We start from the raw sequence: 6,636 nt of genomic DNA, 5'->3' as shown, positions 1-6,636 counted from the left end.
GTATCCATCAAACTAATAAGACTATTTACTATAAATAAAGGTAAACATTAAATACATTATTTTCAGCTTAAAAAGTAATAAGTCCTTGTTTACTCATGTAAATGTTATAATTCCTGAAATATGAAAACACCTTCAGTCTTAATTTGTTTCAACTAACTGACGTTTAAAAAGTCCATGTTTATTCTCACATATTAAAGTTATTCTCTGATGTTTGTCTGATTGAATTCTTAATGTTGATTTCTGTGGAACGTTTACTGGTTGTGTGTAAAAGTGAACGCCAGCAGCACTGATCCTATAATAAAGTCAACTATTATAATGTTTATTAATGTTTTTGTGTCCTCTTGCTTCAGCTGCAGCTCATGTTGCTTTATCAATAAAGTAAATTAAATTATAACATGTACAGCATACATTTCCCATAATGCATCTGCTTCTTCTTAATACCCTCCAAAATAAAACTATGACATCATCGGAGTTATTTTTTATCTCAATAACTTTATGGGTCCCATGAAAATAAAACCTCTAGAGATTTTAAGCTCCAGAGACAATGAAAAGAAATAACATTAATAATTCATATCATTAGTATAAGTTAGTTGTTTATTGTTTGTGTATAATAATGCTTTTATTTCAAATTCATCTCTGAAGCAACGAGAGTTAATGACTCTCCTCCTGTTTTCGTCCTCCGACACAATAAACACATCAAGTTTTCATGCTTCCAAAGACCAACGTGCTGTTTATCAGACGCTGTCGCCCTCTGCTGGTCACACAGAGGCATGATACGATGGAGCAACATCACACATGACTTTTATTTTTAAAGTCTCTTATTTATTCATAAAGTTTCATCTTCAGAATTTAACATTTTGTGTTTGAATGTTTTTAAAGCTTCATCTCCACTTTTGCTGATTTTTATCATCTTTGTTTACTTTATTGTCGATCTTGTCATGTTAATTTATTTTAAAAAGGAGAAACAAACAAATCAGATTTTCTGATCAGGTAAAAGTACATAAATACTTTGTTTCATGTAAAAGTAATGCATCCAAAACTAAAGTACAAAAGTATGTAAACATGTACTTATCACAAAAAAGTATGCAGTCTTTTTGATATAATAACCACAATTCAGTTGTTCATGATAATTAATCTGAATCTGAACAGAAAAAACATCTAAATATCTAAATAATTATTATATATAATGAGTAGATATTATATTTAATTTGTTTTATATATAATACATATTATATTTTATTTGAATCATTTTATTTTATATATGATGATTATCCATCAATCCATTGTCTACTGCTTACACTCACATTCACACCTAGGACATTTAGAGTGATCAATGAACCTATCCCCATCCTGCATGTCTTTGGACTGTGGGAGGAAGCTGGAGCACCGGGAGAGAACCCACGCTAACACAGGGAGAACATGTAAACTCCACACAATATATTAATATATTTAATTTTAATTATTTCATTATTTTATTTCATATATGATTATTATACATATTATTATATTTTATTTGAATTGTTTATTTATGTAACTCTTTTCACAGACATACGTTGATACGTATGTCTTTTTTTATTACGTATTAAGCAGACAAACACTGAGACCAAACAAGATGAACTGTGATGGTTAACCTGCTTAGGTGAGTTGAGTGGAGGACAAATGAGGGACATGTGAAACCAACCAGGGCACAAAGACCGGAAGTAATATAGGACGTGACACACAAGGATAGCAGTTTACAAAATAATACAGGAAACACACCTGAGGAGGCGGGTTTACAAAATAAAACAGGAAACACACCTGAGGAGATGGGTTTACAAAATAAAACAGGAAACAAACCTGAGGAGACGGGTTTACAAAAGAAAAGGAAACAAACGGGAGGAGAGTGATTTACAAAATAAAACAGGAAACAAACCTGAAGAGAGTGGTTTACAAAATAAAACAGGAAACAAACCTGAGGAGAGTGGTTAACAAAATAAAACAGGAAACAAACAGGAGGAGAGTGGTTTACAAAATAAATATATATGGGTTCAGCAACTAAAATTCTTAGAATTTGAAAATGTCACTTCCTCAGTATTTTAAACGACGTCAGCAGATCTGGACGTCACAGAGTCACATGAGGAGTTTAGTTCATGAGTCCACCAGGAAAAAAATATTGATGTTGTAAAAGTGGACTCGTCTGAACAAACATCATGACTACTTCATGGCAATGAGGTCTGTATGAAGGTTGTCTGTGAGCGGCATCTCTCAACCTCCACACTGTGATGGATATAATTTGGTGACCCTGGCGGCAGCAGCTTAGTGTGGAGGAGAGGACGCAGCCGGCCAGAGGGAAGAAGCAACTTAAATGCAGCTAAATCCTTGACAAACAGATGTGGGCCAGATGTTGCAGCCACAGAGACCCCCAAGATGGATTTACCAGTCCACCGGCCGTACGGACCCAGGCCGTGGTGATCAAAGGGGACCGTTGTTCCATCACAACAGATTATGGCGGCGTTTTATCACATTGATGGCATCAAATGTTCATTTATACTCTGTCATAATGAGTCTATTTATAAAAACACTCACTTCATATGTGTTCCCTTCTGTGTCTGTAAAAGGAGGGAAGGGCTAAAAAAAATACATATTTTAGATGTGTGTGTGTGTGTGTGTATATATATATATATAAATAAAATCTATTATTTTATGATTGTATCTTTAGGGTTTTCCCGCCAGTGTGATCGTCCTGATTGGTTGCACCTGTTCCTCATTAGCATCGGGAATAATGAATACAACATGTTTTATAGTACATGGTTGCAACGCAAATCCTTTTTTTATTTTAGCCTTGTTGATGGTAAAAAAAATGGTTTTACAAAACAATGAATACGCACTTCAGGCGTTTAAGTCGTTTTCCAAGCTAGTTATTTGACGACAACCACAACTGCATCGTTCATGTCGGATACCAATCGTAGCTGCTAGCTCTCTCAGTTGGAAAAAAATCTAACTTGGGCAAAATTACGGATAAACAAATAAATGTATTTATTTGTTGAAGACTGTTGGAAGTTGCTGAGAGAAAGTTGACCGACGCGGAGAGGAAACGGAGGTGATGCGACAATCAGGCGTTCTGACCAATGACAGCAGAGTGATGGAGTCAGTGATGCTTTATTGGGAATCAGGTTTGCATAAACAATCAATAAGGAAAAACATGGTGGTCAAAACGGACGTCAGACATCTGCAAGTCTTTTACAAAAGTAACGTAAAATTAAATTGTGGTCAGAGTGCCCTGTCCTTCCAAAGACGGAGGGGGGAGCTAAAGTGAATCAGAGTAGAGGCGAAGCCCTGCCCCTTCCTGTTGGAGACAAATCTTTTTTTGGATTTTGAATCATACCATGAATTCCAGCTAGCTACTTTCCGTCACTAATGTACGTTATCTTACCTGACACTTTTTATCGGCTGACTTTCTCGACGTGATCTTTTAAAATCATACGTGTAAATCCATGGCACAATTCAAATGGGATCAAAGGAATGATTTGCGCCACTGTACATATACTTCCCAAAATAAGGTCCTGTAGTGGTCCACAGGAAGGGGCGGGGCTTAGCTCCTCTATAGCCATATATAGAAAAAACTATTGCCAAAATGATCAATCTGGATGAAAAGACTAAAGTCAAATATCACCATAAAGAGAAGTCATTCATTATCAGAGCGTCATTTATTGCTTCAGATATTTGCATTTAAAGAACAGCTTGTACCTGAAAACTCACTTTGATGTAATAATAGAATACAACCGATGTGCTCCGTCAGCTTATTCATCAGAAGCATTAACGAGGAGATCACATTCAGGTTTCACTCTGAACTGCTTCATTACTGGGAGAACTGGGAAGACGTAAATACATCCCATTCAACATGATGGATTATTATTCGCATTCTTGCTGGGAGTTGGAGGAGAATATCGACGCTGCTCTCTCGTGTCTGTATGTTAAATATGAAGCTACAGCCGGGAGACGTTAGCGTAGCTTACCATTAAGACAACGTGAAACAGCTAGCCTTGCCATGTCCAAAGCTACCTGTTTTTAACGTCTCTGTGTTGGCGACGGTCGTGGTTGCGATAAATCAATGAATGCGATATCTCAGGAGGGAATTTCTTCAGATTTGGCACAAACATCCACAAACGCAATGCTAATTCTTTTTGTGACGCAATTTCATAGAAAGTCAATGCGAAGATGCACATTTACTGTTCAGACTTATTTAAGTTTCTATTAAGAAGTAAGTCTGTGAAATAAATGTCTAACATTCCTGTTTCTAATATCTAAGCTAAGCTAAGCTAACCAGCTGCTGGCGGTCGCTTCATATTTACTGTTAAGGCTCAAATCGGCAAAGTAGCAAACAGCTGTTTCCAGTCTTTATGCTAAGCTAAGCTAGCTCTTGTCTGGCAGATGCATCTATTTTCCCCATTTAAGTTTTGACAAAGAAAAATATTGCTTTAATGCAATGACCCACTTGCATCTTTATGCTAAGCTAACCAGCTGCTAGCAGTAGCTTTATATTTGCTGTAACGGGCGTGAGTGGCATCCGTCTGACGATCCAACTCTCAGACAGAAAGCGAGTTCCTTTACAAAGAGACTCATTTATGAAACTTTGTATTTATACTTGTTTTTGCCTAAAAAAAACAACAACCAAACTGATCATCGTGACTTCCCGTGTCTTTGATCCGTCAGACCACCTGATCCGGCTCAAGTCAGCCTCCAAAACAATAACAAAAGCTACTCAAGCATTCAAATATTTATCAAGAATATATGCGAGTTATCATCAAAGCTTATATTATAGAAACAACAACCTCATCTAAAAAATAAAAAATAAAAAAAAGTTATATTCTGTGAAAAAATTGCTAAAGCTCAAGCTAATCTGCTCATTTCTCAATATCCAGCCAATGAAGCACTAGCCTAGCGTAGCACTGTGCTGCTGTAGAAGCTTTACAAGGAAGCGAACGCCCGTCTAAAAGCAGTGTATTTACATGTTTATCACACTACGACCTACGAATATCGGGATCCTCAACGCAACCTCGATCCGGACTCGCCCCCCCCGTCGCAAAATCAGATTCATGAAAAACAGAGAGAAAAGTAGCAACAAACAAAAAAACAACAACCTCCAAACGTAAATCTGACTTCTTGTAGGAGATTTCAGTGCATTCACACATTCAGCTATCAGCATGGCTATTCATCTGCTTTTAACAAGGAAGCAAAGTCCCAAGTGCCTGAGCCCGGTTCGGTCCCTGGTCCTCTCCCCACCAACAAAACCCAACAAAACCATTTATACAAAGTCACAAAGATCAAAGCTGCTTCAGAGTGATGACACGGTAAAAATGTAGTTTTGCATAGCATTTGGCCTTTTTCTGTACCGTCATCTACTGTGGACTCCAGGACAAAATATAAATACCAAACACTTAAACTGGATCAGAATCTGTTGTCAGAAAGTAATACTTTGATTCTGAGATGAGATAAATGAAACAGTCTTGAAAGCAAAAGTGGTGTATCTTACATGTACAAAGTGAAGGCAACACCTTCCAGACATGCGGTGTCGAACATAAAAGGACACGCCCCCTTTACAGCTGGCATTAAAATGTGTGTCATATCCAGATGAGATAAAAGACATTTACACCCAGAATTACAACTCAAATTTCTGAAATAGTCTTGAGATTTAAATGTTCTGGTTTCGTGTTCTTTCATGATTCTCAGCGTGAAAACAACGGCAATGGAAAGTTTATCAGGATCTGGATTTTTCGTTTAAACCCGACATTGGTTTAGTAGTGTAATGTCGTCCCGAAGAAGAAATAAAACGTGGTACAGAAAACGAATATGTCCAACTGAACTACATCTGTTTGAAAGTCGTGCTTTCAGAAAATGTGTGTCCGTGTCCAAGAACCGTGTTCAGTATTTGTGCGTCTCGGGGGTCCACACTGAGACCCAATCAAGGTCCTATCAGCTCTAACTGCCCAACGTCAACTCCTCCTTTCGCTTGTAGCCGCTTTCCATCATTTGTTAGTCACATTGTGAATCGCCAAATTTAGCTTGTGTACTTTAATCGGACCAAATTGAGATCAGGCGTTCTTGACAAGCTCTCATGCTAGTAGCTTAGCTTGGGCTAATGACTGCATCCTCATTGGTTTGGAACAGTCGACTACACTGATTATGATCCTTCTTACAGGACAGGGACTAATTTGTGTCTATATGCAATTCCACATCCAAGGGGAGTTCCCCAAGGCTCCATCCCGGGGCCTCTTCTACATGCTGCCACTGGCTCAGATTATGGGAAAACAACAAAATGGGTTCCCATAATTATGTAGATGACACAAAGACGTACGTTCCCATATCACCGGGGGGGTCGTGGTCCGATACAAGGATCCAGTAAATGCATCGAACAGAGATAAAACTGAGGTAGTTGTTTTAGGAGCCGAGGGGGAGCAGCACTCAACGGTAATCAACACAAGACCACAAACCAGGCCAGAGATCTGGGTGCAGTCATGGACTCAGACCTGAACTTCCTCAACCCTACAGACCCACATTAAGACAAAGTCAGTCTGCTATCACTTTAACAATCAGGGATTAAAGAACGGCTCCTGAAGAATTTGGAAATTTGATTTTCCATCGGAAACAATGGATTTT

The sequence above is a fragment of the Eutrigla gurnardus genome (assembly GCF_963514095.1).
Source record: "Eutrigla gurnardus genome assembly, chromosome: 6".
NCBI lineage: Eukaryota > Metazoa > Chordata > Actinopteri > Perciformes > Triglidae > Eutrigla > Eutrigla gurnardus.
Note: the sequence above shows the minus strand (reverse complement) of the source record.